This window comes from Mauremys reevesii, linkage group 13, assembly GCF_016161935.1.
Source record: "Mauremys reevesii isolate NIE-2019 linkage group 13, ASM1616193v1, whole genome shotgun sequence".
Classification (NCBI taxonomy): Eukaryota; Metazoa; Chordata; order Testudines; family Geoemydidae; genus Mauremys; species Mauremys reevesii.
In genome coordinates, this window is record NC_052635.1 from 39,590,749 (window position 1) to 39,615,997 (window position 25,249).

Genomic DNA, 25,249 nt, shown 5'->3' on the forward strand with positions numbered 1-25,249 from the left:
AGGTGTTAAAAAGAAACACCTCTTTGCACATGGAAAGAAAGGCAATTGTGTTCCTACTTGGCAACAGCATTCTTTTCCATTTTTAACGGCATAATAAAGACCTGTCTCATAACAGAACAACAAAGGGCTACTTGATAAAATTAAAAGGAAACAGTTAAAATGGATAACGCAAATGTATTCGCCAGATATCTTCCTAGAATAAAAATTACATGAGCTAACAACCCTCATGGAACATACAGTAGAAAATATGTACATGGTTCCAGTTGGCAAGGTGATTTTAGAATGCAGCAACAGGTCTATTATCTACCGATTCATGGGGCTACTGGTCATCCAGTCGTGAGTAGTGGAGACTGGTATAAACCAACAGACTCTAGCAGAAACTAGTAGCATGGATACTAATGAAGTCTACTGGAATTTCCACTAAGGGAATTAGACAGGCAAATATTTGACAAGGTAACTCAAGGATGGGGAAGGGAGTCTTAATGTAATGTAGAAATCCGATTAGCACAGGGAAAAAGTTACTTTAAAATCAGGGGTAGATAATCTAATTAGTTTTTCAACTTCTCTGGGAAACTGGACGCAGACCCAAACTGATCAAATCTGAAACGGAGCAACAACAGCTCCACTGTAATCAGCAATAGCTTCTCTAACATCTGGGCCTTCGTCCAAAGGGACAGAATGGACTTTTGGCTTTTATGAAATCAGAGAAAAGGTACTTGGCCCAAATGACTCTCCGACAGGATTTTATGGGGGAAAAAATCCCAATATTGTTTACAATTTAAATTGAAATCAAACCTCATGCCTTTCATTTTATAGCCCAACTGTGTGGGAGGACAACCTTTTGTTTTGTTTTACAGTCCTGCTTCCACTTCTAGGAGTTGCCTCTTTATTCTAAGGCCTGGTCTACACTACGAACTCAGGTCAGCAGAACTATGTTACTCAGGGATGTGAAAAATCCACAGTGCCAAGTCGACGGGCAAATTCTCCCATCAACCTAGCTGCTGCCTCTTGGGGAGGTGTATTACCTGCGCCGATGGGAGAACTCCTCCCATCGACATCGGTAGTGTGTCTTCACTGAAACGCTAAAGCGGTGCAACTGCAGCAGTGCCACTGGAGTGGTTTACGTGTAGATGAACCCTGAGAGTGCTTTCCTGTGGTCCTCAGAGATGGACTTGAAAATTTCTCTCTTTTTTTTAATGGTGATTGGCACTAGAAGAGAGGTTCTCTACATGCTTGAGATCGACCCTCTTTTCCTTGAAGTCCCCAAAAGATTCCTTTTTCCTTTATCACTCATTTTTTCTGTCTTTAATTTCTTTTTAAATGTCCCTTCTCAGGATTCCTGCAACAAACTGCCTCTCCAGTGAAATATTCAGAATGACATTTGAAGACTTTTAATGGCAATTTAATTAGGTCAAAAGTGGTATCTTGTGCACGTTGGCCTCCTAACCTTGAGGGACTGAGAAAATGCTCTCCCAGGAGATTTTGAAGTTATCTTTTTATCTTCCTCTTCCCTTAATTTCAATATTATATGCCCTCTTGCCTATATTCTTTGGCCCAATTAATCCCTAGTATAATCCACCTTTGGCTCCAACTGTAGCTTGGATGCATTTGCTCCCCCCAGCCCCTTTTTTTTGTTTTTAATTCTTGCTGTTGCTCTCAGTGGTTTGGTCCCCTCAGGCAGCTCAAATAGGCAAGTTCGGCTCTGCCTGCTACTGACCGATTGCCTCTGGCTCAGAGAAAATAAAAGTCAGTTCTGAATTGCAGCCCCATGTTCATGTCAGAACTCACAGGCAAACCATCATTAACTGTCGATGATTTTGGCAAGTGGGTGCATGAAGAGCCAGAAGTCACTAAACACACATACATACATTTGCAGCAATGGCTTTCTGAGTATCAGGTTTCCCTGCAGTAATTATATTGCAGCTTGACAGTTGTATTTATATCAAACAGAATCCAGAGAAGATCCCAGGGAAACCTGCTAAGAGAGATAAAGCTTTAAGGAAATTTAACTGCTTGGGAGAACACATTGCAGTAATTCAAGAAGAACTAAGCAGCGACACAAAACACGCACTAGGAAAGTGCTGAGACTATGTACCAGGAATACAGGAACAATGACACAAATGCTATAAGTGACAAGAGGCATGTTAAAGTTTGCAAATAATTAGCCACCACAAGATTATGGGCCAGTTCCATTGGACTGACTGACTTCCATGGGCTTGAGATGAGGATTTGAGACCCTAGTTCATCAAGGTCCTTAAGCACGTGCCTAACTTTAAGCCTGAGTAGTCCCACTGTCTTTAATGAGATTAATCATGTGCTGAAAGTTAGGCATGTGATAAAGGAGCTTGCTGACCTGGGTACCCACGCTGAAGATTATCAACTTGGTGATTAAATAGATCTATAAAAAAGAAACAAAAAATACTATTTGTAGCCAGCAATTAAGATGTGTAATTTCTTATTTGGAAGATCTTTGACACCAGTAATCAATCTAGAAGGAATCTTTATGAAACTCCAGTGCTTATTTTATCGTGGGCTGAAGACTTAATCTGGCTATAGACTCACTAGCCCTATCCATGGACCAGATTAAGAAAAAGTTCACTAAACCATTTAGTCAGGCCTAATTATAGAATTCTTGCAACTCAAGTTTTTGCAAAACCCATTGTGATGGGGTGTGCCTGGTCTTTGTGGTTCCCTACAGGAGGCTTTGTGGTCTTACTACACTCCAACCCAGGAAAAAAGGAGAAGTGCAGGTGGGTCTTCCACACCTGCCTAGAGAGGCCTCACAGAAGCAGCCCGCCAATCAGTGCCCAGCAGGCTCAAGTTAAAAGAGCCTTATCAGATCAGGTCCTGGCTGGGATCAGATGGGCAAGGCAGGGTCCTCCTCTCTGGCCAAAGGAGCTTGAGGGATACCCAGAGTTTGTTTCTGGCTACGTTTGCTTAAGCTGGGTTTGCAGGAAGTGAAGACCTAAAAACCTTAACCCTGACAAAAGGGTGAAGAAAGCTAAAAGAGGCCAGGTAGGAAGAGGCTCAGGGAAGAAGCAGCAATGAACTGAAATTGAGCAGTGTGTAGCTGCTGTTTATAGGGTCCCTGGGTGGAACCCAGAGTAGTGGGCAAGCCTGGGTTCCCCTACTCCTCATCATGTTCCCATTATGCCTCTGGCATTTAGGGCAGCGAGACAGGTCTTCCACTCCTGTCTATTTCTGGCAAGTCTTTCAATGGTTCCCCAGCTGTGCCCCAGGTTTTTCAGCTTGGCTTCCACAGCTCTTCACCATGTTGTTTTTGGGTGGCCTTGTTTTCGCTTGCCTTCAGGTGTCCAACTTATTGCTACTCTGGTGATGGAATCAGTTTCCATCCGAAGCACATGGCCAATCCATCTCCAATGCCTCCTGGCAAGGATGGTGCTAATATCCTCTTGGCTGCACTGTGTCAATAGATCTTGATTTGAGATTGTTCTGGGCCAAAAGATACAGAGGATTTTTCTGAGGCAGGTTATATGGAATGAAGAAAGTTTGGACACGTCATACTTTCTCATTCCCCAGCATTCTGCACTATAAAGAAATGTTGTAAGTATGCATCTCTGATAAATCTGGAATTTGGTTTTGGTGTTGTATTTCTCCTACTGGCCACAGGTAAAGTGGTGTAAACCCCAAGAAGGGGAAAACCTTATTTTGGGGGCTGAATTTAAAGGGCCCAGAGTAGGGTGACCAGATGTTAAGGGGAAAATATCGGGACCGCCGCAGGGGGGGGTGTTATTTTATTTATTTATTTTTACATTCACCCGCCCGGGAGTTTGGCGGCAATTCGGCGGAGAGCCCTTCAGTCGCGTATGGTCTTCGGCGGTATTTCGGCAGCGAGTAATAAACCTTGCCGCCAAAGACAGAAGCACCCGCCACCGAAATACTGCCGAAGACCGTCTGCGACTGAAGGGCTCTCTGCCGAATGGCCACCGAAGACCAGGAAACAAAATATCGGGACAAATGGTGCCCCGACCATACTCTGGTCGGGACGCGGGACAAACTCCTCAAAATTGGGGCAGTCCCGATTTTATCGGGACATCTGGTCACCCTAGCCCAGAGCCAGGGCTGAAGATCCAAGCAAGGGCAAACAGACAATTATTGGACTCTAATATCCTGGAACAGGTTCATTTGAACATTGTGGCTTGGTCCCACCAAGGTTGGCCAGCAGGGGGTGTCAGGGTGAGAAAAGGACTGCAGTACTACACCCAACTGCCAGAAGGCCCTCAAGAGGTGAGAGTGTCCCCATTACACCTGGATATATTGCTGTTTAAGGAGATAGTGGAGAAGCCAGTAGGAATCACAACGGACATATCAAAAAAAGGATGGGAGCATGAATAATAGTACCACAATTTGCTGGGTTAAAGTAAACAGGAGTTGATCCTAAATTAATGCATATGAATGCCTCAATGAGATGGCCTTGCTCTCCACAGGACAATTCAGTCAACAATCTGTTCCTGGATTTGTTGAGAGAACTGAAGCAAAAAACAAACAGCAAGAAGAAGAAACATTTAAACCAAGATAAAGAGATGACAAGGGCAAGTTTGACCATTCCCAAATTAAATTTTCCCCCAGAGTTTCCAGTGAGAATCAGAAGGTCAAATTTTGACAGACTCTGGGCAGAAGAGGCTTTGCTGACTTGCATGGAGTTGCAGCCACATATACCAGGTCTGGATTTGACCCTTAAAATAATCAGACACAGCACCCAAGCCTCAATCAGTGAACGGGGCACCATGTACTATCACTGGTGCAGGACTGGACTCAAAGCACATAAGGTGGGAACAATTTCAGCAGTACCCAGGGCATCTTGAATATGCCAGAGTGCAATAATTAAAACTCTGTAAAAAGGATCATATAAAGAAGAGCGAACTAATATTTTTTTTTCTAGTGAGGGAATGCAGATGTCGTCATTTAGCCCTTTGAGATTATTGCCATTATAAGAACTTTGGTATTAGGGAGCTTTGGAAGGGATCAAGAATAAAATAGCTAGCATTTATTTCACGCTATTCATATCGAGTGAAATTCTCTCCTGTGCAGAGGGCCAGCACAAGCTTTATGTACCACTCAAATCCTCAAAATAGGGATAAAGTGGGACTTAAATTATGCATACCATAGGCCTCATGCCGGTCTTCTGTATGGAGTGAATTTCTACCACAGAGATCTCCAATGACTTCACAATGGGGCCTCTCTATCTCAAGTGATTTATGTATCCACTAGAATTCCATAACTCAAAATGTGTCTGGTTTTTTATTGTGAAATACAAGGACTCAAGTTGTAAATTCTTGTCCGCACAGATTCCACTATCTTCCCACCCTGCTGCTGCCTCTAATTTTGACTCCTCTCATTCCCCTGACACACTTTCTTTTGCAGGATTTTGCTATACATTGGCTACCTTCCTCTCATACTGTATCAGCATCCTGGAAGCATCTTTCTTACTACTCCATACTTCCTTCGGCTGCTTGATGACAGTCACTGAGTATCTTTCATAGATCATGGGTGAGCTCTTGCACCCATGGACTTGCTGAACACAGCAATTCACATGCCCATTATCAATGCTATATATACAAACAAACAATGGGGGTCTCACGACATCAAGGTAACCATTACAGCATGCTTGATGCCTTGGGATGTTATCATGAGCCTGCAGGGTGTGTGTGTGTGTGTGTGCACACGTGAGATTTAATGCCCTTGTGCTGTTTTCCATATTGTATAGTTCATGCACAAATTACATTAAAGACCATCTGTAATGAATTCAGTAAAATTGCCTCACTGGGATGTTTTTCTGCTTACTTGAACTCAGTACTACTGCATAGGTCTGCTCTTCCAAGAACAAAGTGAAAGGCAGTGTGTGGGTGTGTATGTGTAATCTATGGGATATCACTGTACTATATCTGTTGTACCTTAATTTCATACCTTGGGTAAATTGCAGACACAAGGCTGTTTGCCACCAACCACCTGAGACATGCAATTTAGGTGCAAATGCCATACATGCTCCGCTGTTTGACTATGGTTATAATGGGGATCTGTACTGCTCCTTATTTTCTTTTAAAACCCCTTTTTCAGAGTGATGATGTTGGTGTGATTTTATGAGACTAACAAACATGCATGTTACAATCTGACAATCAGATTGCTTGAATTTATGCAATATGATAATGTAAAACAGTAAGGCAGCTGCTGCAGAGCTGAATGACAATAATGTTTGGACCAACTTTAAAAAAAATAGACTGCTTCTGGGAGAAAGCGGTCTCTCAACAAGAGAACAACAACTATCAGAGAGACACAATAAACTATACTTAACTATCACAGAAGAAAAAGGCTTAATCTAGTACAAACATCTAGCCCGAAAAAATCTGCACAAAACAAACCAGAATTTTGTTTTAGCAAGACAATTTGCTCGCATCCACTTTCCAATCAATCCTCAACATTCGATCCAAATCAACATGCGCGTCCTGCTCTATTGTTAAAAACTACATCAGAATGCCATCTAGTGGCATAGGAAAACACACTAGGTCATGTCTGGTCATTTTTGGTGCCACTGGACTAAATCTACTACCAATATAATGAAATAATAAATAGATGAATAAATGTGCATTAGTACAACGTTAAGGTTACAGTTTTATAGACTGAAATATCAGGAAACGCAAAAGTGTAGGTTCTTATAACTTGCTCACTCTCCTCAGTTTTGACTTCAAATCCATCCATCCAATTCCCTCTGAAGTCAGTTGGAGATGTGTGAAAATATCAGAGGGAGCACTGTACATTAAAGGAATATTTGACATAATACCATTATTGGCAATGCAAAATACTTCATGCACAAGTGGATGAGTTAAGGTTACTGTGATAACCTTAACATTTACATTTCCTAACATTCAAGTGTTTAAAACTGTTTAAAACAGTGTTACCAACTCTCCTGATTTTATGTTGAGTCTCATGATATTTGGGGTGTTTTTCTTAAAGCCCCAGCTCCTGAAGTCATTACTTCATGAGAATCTCAGGTTTTCCTTTATAAAAAAACATACGTATATAGCCCTCATCGTTGTAGAGAAAATCTTGAAAACATGTCCTGAGTGTATTCTAGAGGTACAAAAATCAGAAGGCAAATCCCCCCCTCAAATAAAATGGATAAATAAATATATATATAAGTTAATCATGATTTTTGGGTCTTGACCGGTTATTTTTTGAACACCTACAGTTGGCAATACTGATTGTAACCTTAAGTATTATATTAATGTAAGTTTATGTATTTAATTTCCATGTTTCTTTTAAAAAAATTAGTACTTAATCTCTCTGCTGATGTCCCTACGGACTTTCATAATAAAACAAAACTTTGTAGAACTCAGTGAAACTATAGCACAAAATCATTTATCTGGCTTACAGTGATAGTGTTATGTGTTTATGTTGTTATACAATCCTGCTCTTTCACTAACTCCATACACAGGGGAAATTTTTCATTGTATAATTACAAACAGATTTGTTTTAGTTCCTTATTCTTACTGTTCAGTTTGAGCTTGTTTATCTTTGGCCACTGGTCTAGAAACTAGGCTTCATTGAGGACTAGCCACTTGCAGAAACTTGAGCTTGATAAGTTCCATCATTTTTAGTTACCAATATACACACCAAATTTCCTTTCTACCACAAAATGTGTGTAAGATATGTCCTTACAAAGCAGAAATGCTTTTATTACTTGGTTCAGTAGTGATTCTATCTTATTTATTCTGTCTTCATTCCTATTTCCACAATCACGAGGTGAGCAACCTGTGAGCAAGCAACATGGGAAGAATCAGCCAGCTTGGTTCATTTTTAGTCAGTTTGATTAAGCACTGTTTGTGGCAGTTTAAAACTTGACACACTGTAGATGTCAAAAGCAAACCCCATGTTTATTAAAGGCAAAAATAATGGTCATTATTGGTAGTACAGTTCTGTGACTCAGTCCCAAGATATTCCAGCTGGTTAAAATACAGTTTACTTTCTTAAAGCAGCTGCAGTATATCAAAATACCAACCACGGTGAAATCAACACTACAAGAAAGTGTTAAGAAACACTTGGGAGTGAATAAAATGGCCTGATTTTCAGAGGCATTGAACAACCACAGCTCCTAATGGTTGTTTACTGCTTCACTTGCTCCCCTAATTATAAGGCTATAACCTTAAATTGCAGAGAGCACAATTTTACTGCAGCTACCCACAGAGCTAGACCAATTCACACCAGCTGAAAAACTGGCCCGGGGTTTCTGAAGACAATCTTATGTTTTCTTTTAAAAATAACTTTTTTGATCTTATAAAAACTGCTCCATGTAACTACTTAATTATACATAACAGTACACTTTTTAATTACAAATTGCAGCCATGATGGACACTAATTTACCACTCAATTGTGCGCTAGGAATTTTGCAGACAAAGACATGGTCCTGTACCAAAGAACTCAATGTGATTATGATGCAGTAAGTGTGAGCAACAAACAATAGTGAGGGACGGATCACTAATCACTATTAAAAATAATAACATCATATGATTATTTAGGTCTATTTTATCCACATCTGGAAGGTCCCACTAAATTCCCGACCTCATTTCAATCACTGAACTGTAGTTAATTCTGAACCCTGACAGGTTATCACAGACAGTTATCCAAAATTTCACCACCCTTACCGAAGAAGAGGCAATAGTGAAAACTCATGTAGGAAATTCAAGATAGAATAAACGGTTGATGGAATTAAGTACAAGGCTGGAGTACAGAGGGTTACACATCATAGACTGAGGATGAACTGCCCGGCCATATGACCTATGCTTTAAACAAATGAAGGCCCATTAACCTGATGGTCAGGTAGGGAAAAAAGGTTTGACCCTTTGCAAAACACAAGTGAATCTCTGGTCATTCCCTGTACACGGTTAATAATGTATATGTCTGGAGAAAAGAATTCCAGAAGCAAAAGAGAAAAAATCAGTGCATATTCCCTTTCCTCATTCTCTCGGGCCCAGCCTCAAATGTTGGGAGTAAAAATGCATCTGTTACATAAAGGTATTTTTCTGGGCCTTGATGTCTAAGGCCAGAACAAGACTTACGGAGAAAACATTAATAGTTTACAATGGTGTTTTCTTTCTCCTCTCCCCAAGAAGTGTGTGGGTTTTAGATTAGAACCAAGGTTTAACATCAGCCCTATAGTGAATGAGGATATTGTGGAGTTTCACAGGTACTAGTGCAATACGTTTGCCTGCCTTCACCTCTGCTACATCAGAGGTGGGCTGCTGCATGCTGTGTCAGTTGCGGCCCTTCTCTCTTATCTTAAACCTTTCAGGGGTGACTTTAAGTAGAGCGATGTGGGTAAAGTGGCTGGCTCTGAAGCCTGTACCCAAGTCAGAGTAGCCGCTTGCTGCAGGCATAGATGTGTTGTAAGACTGGCTGGAAAATGGGATTTCTTTCCCACATAGCAACTTTTGACATTTCATTGAAAAACTGGAAATTGAACATTTTTTGGCCAAAAACTGAGGAATTTTAGTTTTTCATGTTTTCCTGATGAAAAAAAAAATCGATAATTTAAGTACAGCTGAAGCACCCTGTGAAAATGTTCATATTACTGAAAATAGAATTTTACATTGAAAAAAGGTTGATAGAAAGAAATCAACAAGCCCTAGTTGTAAGGCTTATGGGGAATATATGGCCATTTAACTTGGTGTTCATTTTGGGTTGCTTGTAGTTAAAAGCAGCAGGGCTGTGGTGAAAGGCACCATCAGGAAGGGGTTTCCTTTAACTGGGGAATAGGCCTTTAATCCTGTCCAGGGCTGGCTGGAAAACAAGAATTCTGTTTCATGAAACATGCTGAGATTATGAAATTTGTTTTCATTTGCCGCAGAACAAAAATGAGACCTTTAAAAAACGTGTATACAGGGGCGGCTCCAGACCCCAGCATGCCAAGCGCGTGCTTGGGGTGGCATGCCGCGGGGGGCGCTCTGCCGGTCGCTGGGAGGGCGGCAGGCGGCTCCGGTGGACCTCCCGCAGGCGTGCCGCCCTGCTTGGGGCGGGGAAATGTCTAGAGCTGCCCCTGTGTGTATATAAAATAAAAGAGCAATGGACACCCCCAAAGGTGGCTAGGGACACTCACCCAGGATTTGGGAGACCCAGGCAAGATATTGCACAGCCAGATTCAGAACAGGGACTTCAACCTGATGCTCAGACATCCCAAATATGTGCCCTAACTTAATCACTTGGCTATTCCAGGCTGTCTCCCCATCCCTGAGGAGGAATTCTGTCCTGGACCTGAGAAACCTTCCTAATGAAAGTTTCATCTAACCCAACAAGTTTTCACATTTTCTGACAAAAGAATCATTTTGTTGAAAACTGCCCAACCAGCTGACGGAGGTAGGATGCTCATTCTGCAGGGTCAGCTATCTGGTACGGAGCAGCTAGATTCATGGACAGTAATGTGACTAATAACTTTGTGACTGGAACTATCCAGGGAAAATGATGGTCAAGGTTAGAATTAGTAAGGTGGACATTTGGCAACTGCTTGGACAAGTGTTTATAATTAACTATTTGCATATGCAATTTCACAAACTACATAAACAAATAAAGGTCCCAACCCTGCAAACACTCAACCATGCCACGTAACTTACATGTGTGAGCAATCTCATTGAATTTACTGGGACTGCTCACATGTGCAAAGTTACTCACATGTGCTTCTAGCAATTGTGCTTCTAACTTGTATAAAATCAAGGCCCAAAATATACAAAGAGCTGGTGATTTTCCAACTTACATGCCAACATTTCAAAACCTGCTGTGAGTTCAGTTCATGAATTGCTATTCTCAGTTTGTACATGACGACTCTGCCAGTTCTTCATTCTCATGTGACAGTCTTTCTTGCCCTAGTACGAACTCCTAATACTAATCCATTATGCGTTAGCTAACGCCCAGGCGAGAGGCAGGATGCTTGTATATTTCACTATTGTTCTTGCACCCGTGAATGGAGGACACAGGAAGAGCAATCTGCATTCATGTGCTCCCATCACCTATATATAAAGTAAAACACAGCTGGTAGTAAGTCTAGTTTTAACTATATTGGATAGTGTCCCTTTATATAGGCCATTACTTGTACTAATTACAGTTTTTACTGTCAATAAAAAGTTATATTTACAGGCTAAAAATATGAATGTAACAATCTACACATTCTGAAGTGAGTGAAACCACTCTTTCAAGGGCAGAGTATCACCCCAGCATGATATTTTGCAGCCTCATAAAACTACTTACCCTTTGCATAGCTTATAGTGTTACAAGTTGTATAACTGGTTGCTGCTCATTTCTTCATATTTTTGTCTTGGTCTTAAATTTACTCCTTCCCGCCCATTTTTATCCCTTGACTTCAATCCAAGGCCTGGTCTACACTGTGGGGAGGATCGATCTAAGATACGCAACTTCAGCTACGAGAACAGCATAGCTGAAGTCAACGTATCTTAGATCGACTTAGATTGACTTACTTCGCAACCTTATGGCGCGGGATTGACAGCCGCCACTCCCCCATCGACTCTGCTTCCGCCTCTCGCCCTGGTGGAGTTCTGGAGTCGATGGGGAGTGCGTTTGGGGATTGATGTATCGCGTCTAGATGAGACGCAATACATCGATCCCCGATAGATCGATTGCTACCCGCCGATCTGGCGGGTAATGTAGACATACCCCAAATGTTGTGCACACAGTTCCTCAATAGGGAGGGCTTTCCGTCTATTCTGTTCTATAGAGGTTTTTATACTACGCTTATCACTGTAGGGTCTGAGCATCTAGAAAGTGTGCTGTTTTTTGCAGCACATCTTAAAATGTTAATATTTTAAAAATGTAATTAACAAAGAAGTTGCCTCTGGAAATTTCCACTACATGCATCTGACAAAGTGAGTATTCACTCACAAAAGCTTATGCTCCAATAAGTCTGTTAGTCTATAAGGTGCCACAGAACTTTGTTGCTTTTTACAGATCCAGACTAACACGGCTACCCCCGTGATAAAAGAAGTCTATTGATTTTAGAATAATGAAACGAAATATTTGTGTATATTTCTATGTGCATATAATTTACAATAAACTGCCATGTAGCAACAACATTCTAGATTTCAATACCACTTTGCCACCCACATTATCTCCCTACTGATCTCGTACCTTTCACTTGCACATCTGTGTTTACTTGGATATACGCTAGAGACATTCTTCCCGTATCACATGAAATTCTTCACTTTTGTGGTTTATCTTATAAATGAGATGCTCTTGTGAAGCAATTTGCTGCAGTTTCCTTTTGGACTCACTAGTAGATCTTATAGTTCAATATATCAGGCCGTTGTCTCCTGTCAAAACATACTTTTAACTCACATTCCCTTCTCTGTTTGAAAAACTGAAATGTCGGAGAAAGGTACAACAGCTCACCTAACATCGTGTAAACATTCTGGGCCTGATTCTCACCATGTCAAGGTATCAAGCGTTTAAAACTGGAACACAAGAGCTTTCCCATCCTCTCAGCATCAGTTCTTTTGCACAGCAAAGGGAAATAGTTTCTGACTCAGTTGGAAATTAACGATTACAAACTATTTTCTTAGGGCCTGATTCTGCAACCCTCACTCGCACTGAGTAGCCTTTACTTACCGGAGTAGTCCTGTTGGCTTCAGTGGCAAGACTCATGAGTGCTAGTTAAGGTAAGGGGTGCAAAATCAGGCTTGTAACATGCAACTCCAACCTGAGCCACATTGGCTGGTAAGACCATGTGTGATGAGGTAGAGGAACCTAGTTCATTCTAGGCCAGATATTTAGAAGATGTCAGCTCCCTTTTAGGCACCCAAATGAAGTGGGCAGCACCTGGTAGCTCTTATTGTTCTCAATAGGGAGGGGAGAGGGTTATATTACTCTCAGTGGGAACGCTGAGCGCTGAAGCAATCTGCCCATTTCACATAGATGCCTACATGGAATCTGAGCTTTTTGGAAAATTTGGCCCTCTGGGTCTGATTTTAAATTATGGCCAGTTTCATTCTAGACTATCTAAGGGTATGTCTGTACTTTGAGCTGCAGGTGGAAACTCCAGCTTGAGGAGACACACCAGTGCCAGCACTGCCTGTGTACTAAAGATAGAGTTTAGCGATGGCAGTGCAAACTTACCGGGCTAACTGTCCCGGTATGTACCTAGTGTCTTGGGCTGGTATGTCTCTTCAAGCTGGAGTTTCTACCTGCTTGAAGTGTAGACATAGTTTAAGAGATAATGGAGTCCACTATATCTGACAGGTGCCTGTTGCCAGAACATGCATTTAACTGGTATCCCCACCTCTTAGTGAAAAAGTGATATTGAGACAGGGTGGGACTCACCACCTCGGCGCCTCCTGCTGGCCGCGTTGGGAATTAGCTCTTGGTTGCTGGTGCGCCTTCTTCTAGGGGTGTCTCACTGCCGTCACTTCTGCTCCACCGCTAAGACCCGCATCGCTCCTTGGACCGCGGCGTCCTCTTCGGGGGTCCACTCCGTGGTTGTGCGCCACTCCGCTTTCTCCCCACTTCCAGAGGAACTGGCTGTCTCTAGTCCATCCACTTGCCGCTGTGGCCTACTGCAGCCTTTGGTCTAGCCCCTCACCTCAAGGGGTAAACTGCAGTCCGAATACTGGCCATCCTCTCTGTGGCAAGTGGGTGAAAAAGGAGGGAGGCTGGGCCCGCCTGTTACTCCAGGCCCCGATCCAGAGACCCCATAGCCAGCAGCCATGTGATGCCACTCCTCCAACTCCCGCTGCCGCCACTTCCCCGTAGCCCTACCCCCTTCCTGGCCCTTTGTATCAGGGGCCTCAATCTGGCAGTCCTCAGGCTGGAACTCCCTATTGATACCGATCCCGCCTAGCACTGCTTTATCTACGGTACTCCTCTAAGGCAGCCAGTCCTTCTCCCTTGTACTCCAGGGAGAGACTGCCCCTGCTCTGTTGAGCAGCCCTTCTTATATGGCCCTGCTTGGCTGCTCCAACAAAATGTTCACATTTTTGAAGAGCATGGGAAGAAGATGCATGTTTAGGGAGGCCCAGCAGAGGCTCACTTGAAATTGTTCCTCTTTGGGCTAGTTGGGAATATGGCCTAATTCCCAGCGCTCAAATAGGTATAGGCGCTTAGTTGCTCTAGACAAGCAGAAATGCATGCGTCTTGGACTTGCATGAAATATTCATATTAGTAAATTATTATATTGTGCTAGACGCTGTACACATGCATATTACTGCAATCACCAAGCTAGATTCCTTTTTACAAGGGTGAAAAGGTAACGATGCTCTGCTGATACAAATCTCCAAGAGAAGCAATGCCTGCCATTTCCCAGCCCCTAGTAACAGTAACGTGGCAAGCCTAATATCACTGTTTATTCTAGCAGCATTCCAGATCTGGGCTCCATCCAGCACACAAGCATTGTGGGACAGAGCATGGCTGGCCCTTACTCATGTGTTGGAGGTGAGACAGCAGAACACAGGGACACTTCCACTCCTCTCTGGATGGCTCACATAAAGGCCAGACAATGATAGGCTGTGCATTCCCTCCATGCACCATGCCATGTCCCAGAACAGGTTGAGTAAGTTTCAGCCTTAGATTATTCTCCACACCAGAGAGAGAGTCATTAGGGTGACCAGATGTCCTGATTTTTGGGTCTTTTTCTTATATAGGCTCCTATTACCTCCTACCCCCGTCCCGATTTTTCACATTTGCTGTCTTGTCACCCTAAACGTCATAGTCCTCACTAGGGTAGATTTACTGACCCCTAACTGGGCTGGTATCTATCAGATACAACTGGTTCTTCACACTACTATTTCTATTCCATCAGACGCCTGGAGACCACAGCTGATTGGAACCGCATGATGCTTGGTACTATACAAGCACATAGTAAGGCATTGCCCCTGCTTTAAAGAGTTTACAGTCTAAATAGACAAGACAGACAAAGGATGAGAGAGAGGAAGTGTTATCCCCATTTTACAGATGGAGAACCGAGGCACAGAGAGATTAAGCGACTGCTCAGTGTGATGCAGGAAGGCTGTGACAGAGCTGGGAACTGAACCTAGCGCTCCTGAGACCCAGTCCACAGCCTTAACCAGAAGCCCATTCTTGCTAGATTGTCACATTAGGCTTAGTCAGGTCTTTCTCTGGACAGGAATGGATAGGGACAGGGGCCTTTGCCAGAGCCTCTAAATATATCCAAATAGGAAGTGATTTCACAGGTCCAAGAAAATCAGCCCCTGACAAAATAATATAGTTTTATTCTTAGAAGCCCAAACTCCCCTTTTGAATTCTGAGTTCCTCAATTCTTGGACTTTCCTGTTTCCTCTAGGAAAGCTGAATTGCAAAAGCTGATTAATTTCATTAGTAATGTGGGCGCAGGGAAGCAGCAACAAGCTTCTTGCTGGCTGAGGGAGTTTTTCCAGTTCCACAATTAAGTTTTAATATGAAATGCTGTTTCATTTGTAAAAAATATACCAAATATATCACTTTTGTGAGAATTATTCTGGAAGGGAATCTCAGACTGTTTTGTAACTCTGTTTGGCCATTATCTTGATTGCCAAGATTTAGCTGAATTTAGAAACAGATTGGCCAAAGCAGCACATTGAAAATTCCCTGTTAAGTCTCCAGCAACTTAACTCCAACAATTACAGGTAACAATAGGCTATTTATTGGCTCATGCTAAAATCTGCCTCATTTAGGACACAGGATGATTGTTAAAGCAGCAAGGATTCCTGTGGCACCATATAGACTAACAGACGTATTGGAGCATGAGCTTTTGTGGGTGAATTGTTTCGTGGGATGATTGTTGGCCTTTGCTTTTAAGAGTCCCTGCAAAGTGTATGTGGCACCAGTAAACAATGTGGTGCATTTGACGGCAGGGGATAAGGATAATTGTTAATGGAGTTGTCAGCAGCTATTATGCAGGTGTGATGGGTTGGATCACAAAAACCTCCATTGGGGTTGCCAACTGATGTGCCAAGACTACTTCTGCCCCTGCTTTCCCTGCCCTCCCAGCTTGGGACTTCAGTGCCCTGCCTGGTTTGAGCCAGACCCGCTAACCTGCTGCAAACCGAGACCCAGGTCTGAACCAAGTCCCCTAACAGCTGTAGGCTTAAACTGAAAGCAGCTGAAAGAAGTATCCCTGTCTTTAACACTCCGATGTCCAACTCCCAATGGGGTCCAAACCCCCAGTAATTTCATTAAAACTTATACAGGGTAAACTCATAAATTGTTCGCCCTCTATAACACTGATAGAAAGGTATGCACAGCTGTTCCCCCCCCTCTGCCCCAGTATTAATAAATACTCTAGGTAAATTCATATGTAAAAAGTGATTTTATTAAATAGAGATAGTAGGATTTAAGTGGTTCCAAGTAACAACAGACAGAACAAAGTGAATTACCAAGCAAAATAAAATAGAGCTCACAAGTCTATGTCTAATACAGTAAGAAAACTGAGTAAAGATAAAAACCTCATCCTCAGAGGAATTCCAGTAAGCTTCCTTTTACAGACTAGTCTCCTTCTAGTCTGGGTCCAGCAATCGCTCACACCCCTTTTAGTTACTGTCCTTTGTTCCAGTTCCTTTCAGGTATCCTTGGGGGTGGAGAGGCTCTCTCGTTAGCCAGCTGAAGACCAAAAGGAGGGCTCTCCCACGGGTTTAAATAGACTTTCTCTTGTGGGCGGAGACCCCCTCCTCTCTCCTATACAAAGTCCAGCTCCAAGATGGAGTTTTGAAGTACTATGGGCAAGTCACATGTCCATGCATGACTCAGATTTTACAGGAAACAGCCATTGTTTACATGCTACCCTGAATGTCCTCAGGTAGACTTCTTATGTGGATTGGAGCCTTCCAAGATTCATTGTCCTTTAAGTGTTTCTTGATTGGGCACTTAATTTGCACATTCCTTTCTCAAGAAGCTGCCCAAATGCTTTACTAAGGCTACTTAGAAATCAATCAAGTACACAGCCAATAGCCATAACTTCGAATACAACAATGACACATGCATACAAATAGGATGAATATATTCAGTAGATTGTAACCTTTACATAGATATGTTACACGGCATATGTAGCATAAAACATATTCCAGTTATATCATATATACATTCATAAGCATATTTCCATGAAGCCTTATGGGGTGCAACGTCACACACAACGTCACAGCAGGGACTAGGGATGAGGGGCAACTGGCTACAGATGTTTCACCAGAGGGTCAATATGCTTACCCAATTCTGAGTCCCACTCCCGTTCACCTCCTAGGATCTGCAGGCATGGTACCACCCCCCCTTCAGACCTATGGCTGTCAGCAGAAGTGGGGGTGCTCCCTCAGCTCTCATTCCTCTCACTAGTCATATAGGGGACACGGACACGGACACAGACACACACTCTCTCTTTCAGCAGAATTTAAGGCTCAGAGAGGCTCTCTCAGTACCTAAAGGGCAAAAATCCCTACAAGACTGTTGTCCTTAGCACAAACAAAACCAGGAAATTCACACAGAAGGTTAAACTCACAGGAAACCCAAACATTTTAAATTTCATAGTTAAAGCAACCACATTACCTTAACTCTGCCCAGACTGCTATGTTTTTGGAAAATCAGAAACACAGACAGCCTTATCCGCCCATAACAATTTAATCTTTGCAGTGATCACAAAGATACCCATGAATCTGCATATTGACCTTTCATTTCTAGCCACAACAAGCTCAAATTCTGCAAAAGCCTCATGAACAAATGAGTGTGTTTCTTCTCGAGTGAGTATTTGACCATTTTATCAAACTACCAAACCGTTCATCACAATGCAGCCTAATATTGAGTTCCTGCTCAGGACGAGGCCTAGGACTGAGATATTGATAGAGCTGTGTGTGGAAGCTTACACAGCATGTGTCCACTCACACACCTGTGCCTTTAGTTAGTGACTTTAGTAACTCATTTCCGCAAACAATGACATTCACAAATTCTCAAAATCCTCCCTTGCAGTCAATAGTTGAAGCGAGACTTTACTTAAGGGGCTCAGGTAAGGGTACAGATACAGGGTTAAATGCTCCTTGCTTTATTAAAATGAGTAGTCCCCATTGAAATCAATGGCTCCAAAGCCAGACCAATCAAAGTCAATGGCAAAGGATTCCTGAGCTCAGTATTTGAGTATTTGTGTAAATACAGTGAGTGGGTTTCAGCCCACAGGCTACACAAAAAATCAGTGATGGGGGAAGGTGAACACACTCCCTGCTAGAAAACCATAGGATAATGGTCTTGAATCCCACTGGAATGCATATTGAGTGACACTGGCCTCTGTGCAGAGGTCAGCACATGGCCGTGCACCGTATAAGCCCACTCACTCTGCGCAGGGACGAATTCCTTCTCACAGACCATCATCTACCTGGAGGTCTGGGTTATTAGACTGTTAGGGTCACAAATCTTTCCCCTCGTGGAAATGAGCTTTTCACTGGAGAACCCATGATGGGGGGGTGAGGGGGGGAATAGAATTCGCCGCATAACCTTGAGCCCATTTGTACAACAGCCACTCCCTGGCTGTTATGAAATCTTTCACACCCTGGGAGTGGCATGTCTCTCAGTGTGACAGCTATAGAAAATGTATGAATTCTGTACCAAGCGGCCACACACTATGCCACTCCTTCAAAGCCTTCATGATAATGAGGAGAACTAGGACCAAGCAGTGGAGGTACAGAAACTGCCTGTACACCCTCTAAATGGGTTGGTTTCTGCCTGCATGGACACATGGTAGGGAAAGAAGGCTCTAGTGATTACGATGCTCTCTTGAGACTCAGGAAATTGGAGTTCCATTTCCTGCTCTGCCACAGACTTCTTGTGCGACCTTGGGCAAATTATTTAGTCTTACTTCTCCATCTGTACAATGGGGATAACAGCAATGCCCTACGTTGCAGGGGTATTGTAAGGATAAACATGTTAATGATTGAGGTGCACTCAGACACTGTCTTGATGGGGTCCATATAAGTACCTTAGATAGACAGTGTAACTACTTTTGGGGTCTTGCATGTTTCCGTAAGGGAAACCAAGCTCTATCCCTCAGGGAATGTGTCCTAAGCATCTCATTCCACAGATTCTGGAACACTCATCACTGAGGATAAACACGTCGTATAAAGTAAACATAGTGTTGCACTTAGGCCAAACTCAGCTACAGATTTTTGCTGAAGACAAAAATTCTTACAGGACAAAAAAGGTGGATTTGTATTTTGAAGTTTTAAAATGGACAAACATGAGGCAGTTTTTACAAATAAAGCCTTGGAGAGAGAATTTCTTCTGCTTCTCTGTTCCTATAAATACTCTATTGATGGGAATTTATTTTTAAATTGTGATGATGGTATTTTATTGAGCAGAACTCTGACATTCAGTGGATGACAACATGGGTGGTGCATGAACTAGCCCCTTCTACTCGAGGCCCCGCCCCTTCCACACACCCTGCCGGAGCCAAGAGGCTCCCCCCTTGCAGCTGCCAGATCCTGCCCCAGACTAGTGCACCCAGCCCCGGAGCGGGCAGCATGGCCCCAGTTCTGGAGTGCCAGGAGGGCAGGCAGTGAGGTCCCAGCCTTCCCAGGCCTGGGCCACCCCATAGGGACATTGGACTGGAGCTGTGCCGAATGGAAGGTGGAGGTGGGGGTTTGGGGGCGGAGCATGGGCGGGGCCATGCCTGCCTGTTTGGGGAGGCACAGCCTCCCGCAGCCTATGATACCCGCCGCCCATGGATGACAGCAAGTAGCACATTTCCTTATGTTCATTTATGAATGGATTAGGAGTGGGTTTATTGAAGCTTTAATACTTAGCATTTACACGGCACTTTCAAATATTAAGTATAATTTTACCCATGCTTAAGTAGTTTATGATGATTATTTTATTTGTGAGATAGCTTGCCCCTGTCCATCGTGCTAGTTACTGTAGAAATCCACAGAAAGCCATTCCCTGACACCAAAAGTCTGCAGTCTATTTTAACACAAGAGGAAATTGGTGAGTTGTGTCAAACAGCCCGTCTCTTGTAGGGTCTTTGTTACCCAATTATCCAAAGGAAAAACCATCTGCCCAGAATAATTATATATAGAATTGTCAAGCCAAGTTTTCAACTTTAATGAGTCAAGTCACCCAAAATAGAATTTACTTGAAAACACTGAAATAAAAAAAATTGCAGTTTATTTACTTTTTTTTTTTTTTTTTAATCTTTAGGGTACACTCGCATCAGTTTTAAACTTTTCTTCATAACCCTGAGGGCTAGAAACTTACACTAACAGGCTGAGATTCTCATATATTCACTGATTGCAGGAGCTGGAGCTTTAAGAAATAAACCTAATATTGTGAGACTTGCAATAAAATCATGAGAGTTGGCTACTGCATAATCATCTCAAATCAGGCAGCTGCACATAATGGATATTTTCATTTAAAATGTCAAGTATCAGAGGGGTAGCCGTGTTAGTCTGGTTCTGTAGAAGCAGCAAAGAATCCTGTGGCACCTTATAGACTAACAGACGTTTTGCAGCATGAGCTTTCGTGGGTGAATACCCACTTCTTTGGATCAGGGCCGCCCAGAGGATTCTGGGGGCCCGGGGTCTTCGGCGGCGGCGGCGGCGGGGGGCCCTTCCGTTCCGGGAGCCGCCGCGGTGCCCGAAGACCAGCGGGAGCCCGCGGCGGGTCTTCGGGCACTTCGCGGCGGGTCCCGGAACAGATGGGGCCCCGCCGCCGAAGACTGGGCTGTGCCGGCGCGGCGGGTCCCTTCTCCCCGCCCGGCCCCAGCTTCGCCCGCCCGCCCACCCGCGGCCCCAGCTTCGCCCGCCCGCCCTCCCAGCCACGGCCCCGGCTTCTCCCGCCCGCCCTCCCAGCCACGGCCCCGGCTTCTCCCGGCCGCGGCCCCGGCTTCTCCGCCCTCCCGGCGCGGCCCGGCCGCCCGCTCGCCCGCCCTCCCTGCCGCGGCCCGGCCGCCCGCTCGCCCGCCCGCCCTCCCGGCGGCCGGCGCCGCCGCCCGCCGCCCGCTCGCCCGCCCGCCCGGCCCGGCCGCCCGCCCGGCCCGCCCGCCCGCCCGGCCGCCGCGCGTCGCCGCCGGCCCGGCCGCCCGCTCAGGCCGCCCGCCCGCCCGGCGCGCCGCCCGCCCGGGGCCTGGAGCGCTCACGGGCCTGAGGCGCGCCCGTGGCGGCGGGCTGTGAACCCCACGCCGAGCGGAGGCAGCTGCCCCGCCCCCTCCCCATGCCGCTCTGAGCGGGGCAGGGCTCAGGCCCCGTTGGAGCTCCCAGCCCCGCCCCCTCACCACGCGGATCGGGGCGAGGCTCAGGGGCTCGGCCGGAGTCTCGGCGCTTGATGCGCCGAGGCTCCAGGAGAGGGGCGGAGGCGGGAGCCTCCGCTCTTCTCTTGGGGGGCCCCTGCGGAGCCCGGGGCCCGGGGCAAATTGCCCCCTTTGCCCCTCCCTCTGGGCAGCCCTGCTTCGGATGCAAGACATTCTTGCAATTCTTGCATCCGAAGAAGTGGGTATTCACCCACGAAAGCTCATGCTGCAAAACGTCTGTTAGTCTATAAGGTGCCACAGGATTATTTGCTGCTTCATTTAAAATGGTTAATAATACATTTTTGTATTACAGTAGCATCTAGAGACCTCAGAGAAGACTATGGAGTTATTGTGCTAGGTACTATAAAACCCACTAAGCAAGGGGGACTGTTCCTGCTTTGAACAGTTTACAGTCTAAAATTCCAACTGCATACGGTTTTGGGACAGTTCAGAGGCCTGTTTTTCTGGACTGTATACTAGTGTGCTAGAACTGGTAGAATGCTCATTGGACTCTGCTTTGCTTGCGGTACATCTTCAATTTGTTTAGTCAGAAACAATAATGAAGCTTATGAAAGTTTAGCCGGCTAAGACTTATCATATACTGTAGCACTTAACACACACAGAGTATACGCGGTTGGTAAAAATACTTTATATGCAATTAGAGGGGAAGTCTCTGAAAGACCTTTCATAACAAAGCTCCTTGGGTTCTTCTCCAAACCACACGTGGTGGGAGAACAGTCAGTACTCGCCAACTATAGCTTATTTGCTTATTTATCATATGAGCAGCTGAGTTCATGTTCAAGTAAATTTAAGCTCTGCTGAAGCACAGCATGTTCAAGCTAGCTGTGTTAATGTATCTTTGAAGGAGAGCAGGCAGATGGAAAACATTTTAAGTGCATTTTAAATGTGACCTGAATTAGAAGAGCTACATTTGTGGAATTGAATGTCATGGTGGCTGGGAACAGAATCATCTGATATAATTCCACAAAACAGAGGCGATTAAAGGCTTGATGTGGCACGTTAAAATCAATTTTAAAATATCACAATACTTTCCCTAACAGTCTTGGTCAATTCTGAGCTGAACATCTGAACCCTGATAACAAAGGAGAAGAATTTAAACTAGAGTCAAAACCAGATTCCAACTGCTTAGCTCGTCTAATCAGGGCCGATACAATCATTTAGGTGACCGCGCTGGGATTTGGGGGGCGCCATTTTCTTCGGCAGCGACCGCAGCAGCCGGATCTTCGGCCGCCCCGGTCGCCGCTGGCATTTAGGTGGAGGGAGCTGGGGCAAGGGAGCGCGGAGAGGGCCGCCTGCAGCAAGTGGGGGTGGGAGGCGCGGCACACAGGGGAACTCCCCGCCCCAGTTCACCCCTGTCCCGCCTCCTTGAGCACGGCACAGCTGTTTCACTTCTCCCGCCTCCCAGGCTTGCAGTGCCTAAGCTGATTGCACCTAAGCTGCCGCAAGGGGGGTGCCTCAGGGCAGAGGGGGGGAGCTGCCGCGGGGGGGGAGGAGCACCTCAGGGCGGAGGGGGGGAGCTGCCTCGGGGGGGGGGAAGCCTCAGGGCGGGAGTACGGGGGGCACAAGGTGGAAGTTTTGCCTAGGGCGCGAAACATCCTTGCACCGGCCCCGAGTCTAATTAATCATAGGGGGAGAGGAGGGAGAGAAACGTAGCTCATTTACGTTTTGTTCACCCTGAAGTAGAAACGTAAAAGGATTAAGACACTTAAACAAACTTGCTTTTAATTTGAAATCACATTTTCTTTAGCCCGGGTGTGCTACAGATGGGTTTCAAACTGTGCTCTAAATCACTATCAGGAGTATTGAGCCGCAGCTTCTGCCATGCTGTCAGGGGACATTTCCTGCCAGATGGAGACCAGCTCTGGACTCGTGACTTTCCAGATGTTTTCTAGACCAACTAAACTCAAGATGCCTAAGCACTTCCACACCCATTGCAACTGCTTCATTATTATTATTTGTAGTATTGTAGCAAGTAGGAGCCACAGTCATGGGCCAGGACCCAATTGTGCTAGGCACTGTACGAATACAGAGCAAAAAGACAATGTCACATCTTGTTGTTTGTAAATTGGACCCTAATTAAATATATACGTGATACTAAAATTGGAGGGGCAGTAAAATACAAGGGGACAAAACCAAACAGCAAATTCATGTGGTCGGATCACAGAAATGAGAGCAAGTTTTGACTATGGAGTTCTTTACCCTATGAGAGAAAATAAAGAGAACATAGACAAAATAACAAGGAGTCCGATGGCACCTCAAAGACTAAGAGATTTATTTGGGCATAAGCTTTCGTGGGTAAAAATGCATCTGAAGAAGTGAGGTTTTTTGCCCATGAAAGCTCATGCCCAAATAATCTATTAGTCTTTAAGGTGCCACCGGAGTCCTTGTTGTTTTTGTGGATACAGACTAACACGGCTACCCCCTGATCCAGATCAAAATAGGGAAGCATGAGCTGGCAGTCATTCAGCTCGCATCAGGATATGTTTATTTCTAGCTTTTCTCCTTAACTCTGTCCCAGTGTCCCTCTTCCAAATAACCAGGTGCTACAGATGACACTGGTAAATCTGGGACACTGAAATTGGGAGAGGAAGTTGTCCATAAGGGGATCTCTACCTTAAAAAGTAGTCCACAACATCAAACCATCTGACACTCACTGAGCAAACCAGAACCTGTTAATAAGTATTACCATCATCCAAAACCTACAACTGTTAATGTACAACATAGGCCAGATTTTCAGAACTGTGCATATACAAATATGCCCTAAATTGTGTGTGAAGATATCACTGTTGAGTTTGCCATCGCAGGTGCACATTTTTGCACATGCACAGTTCTAAAAATTTGAACTAACACCTTCTAATTACTTGGTCTGTTTGTTTAGTCTAAATGAAAACAGCATTTATAAACTGCTTCACAGAGACAGTGTGACCTACTGGCTAGCACATTGGACTGGGACTCAGGAGACCTGGTCTTGGCTCTGTTACTGGGTGATTTTGGATAAGATACTTCCCTTCTCTGAGTCTCAGTTTACGCATCTGTTAAATGGGGATTATTTTACTGACCCTCCTTTGTAAAGTGCTTTGAAAACTACTCGTGAAAAGTGGTGTATAATTATTATAATTACCTAAGGTCAGATTGTAGTTATATTATATATTAGTTACAGTGAAGAAAATGATCCTTCATGCCTCCAATTCTTGCTGTGTATCTTTTCTGCAAAGATAAACACTTGTATGTTAGTTATTTGATATTGAAATCTCAATTTAAAAATAATATTACATGTGCAGTCTCTGGAATGATTCTGTGAAGAATATAAATACTGATTTATTAGGCTAAGTAGCAAATATATATCATTTTATTATTATTCCCAGTTATGGGATATAGAACAACAATGCCAGTATAACATTTAAAGAAATTATAAGAGAAAACAGACACTGGACCAGGTTGCCAAAATGTGTCCTTCCCACTCTTAAGATCAAGGAAAAGCCTTGTTTGTGTGTATTCTCAAAAAGGTCAGAATAAGTAAGTCTCGATCTTTGATTAATCCTAAATATGAAGCAGTCTGAAGTGGAAAACTGTTCCAGCAACACTTCCAAGTATCACAGTCATAGAGTAACACAAAACAGCTTGTCAACTGAAAACAGGCACAGCAAAGGACCAGATCCTCAGCTGATGTCAATTGGCTTAGTTCCTTTGCCATTAATGGGGCTATGGCAGTTTACACCACTGAGGATCTGGCCCTAACAATTCCATATTGCAAGTAAATGGAGTATATACATTTTTGAAACACGTCTGACTAGATTAAACCCAAAACTGACCCGAGGAGATTTCTGTTGCGTGACTGAAGGGTTTGGGAAAAGTCAAGGAAAGTGAAACAGCAGCACGGTAGTGACAGATGGCTAATGTTTTCAGAAAATTGAGACAATGGAAAAAAATAATCATTGGAACTAAATGATTGTTCTTAGAAAAGGTTGG

At 44.2% G+C, this 25,249-nt stretch overlaps 1 protein-coding gene across 3 annotated transcripts in view; it reads left to right on the plus strand.

The window, feature by feature from the left end:
* The window catches only part of EDN3 (endothelin 3), a 131,099-nt gene that overhangs the window by 93,304 nt on the left and 12,546 nt on the right, over nt 1-25,249 (plus strand). For 2 of the 3 annotated variants that reach the window (XR_005587737.1, XR_005587736.1), the window contains exons 1-2: nt 298-453; nt 10,228-10,368. The gene's annotated coding sequence lies outside the window, so the exon portion shown is untranslated. Of the gene's footprint in view, nt 454-5,385; nt 5,767-10,227; nt 10,369-25,249 lie in introns of those variants that run through there. The other variant, XR_005587738.1, reaches the window with a different exon arrangement.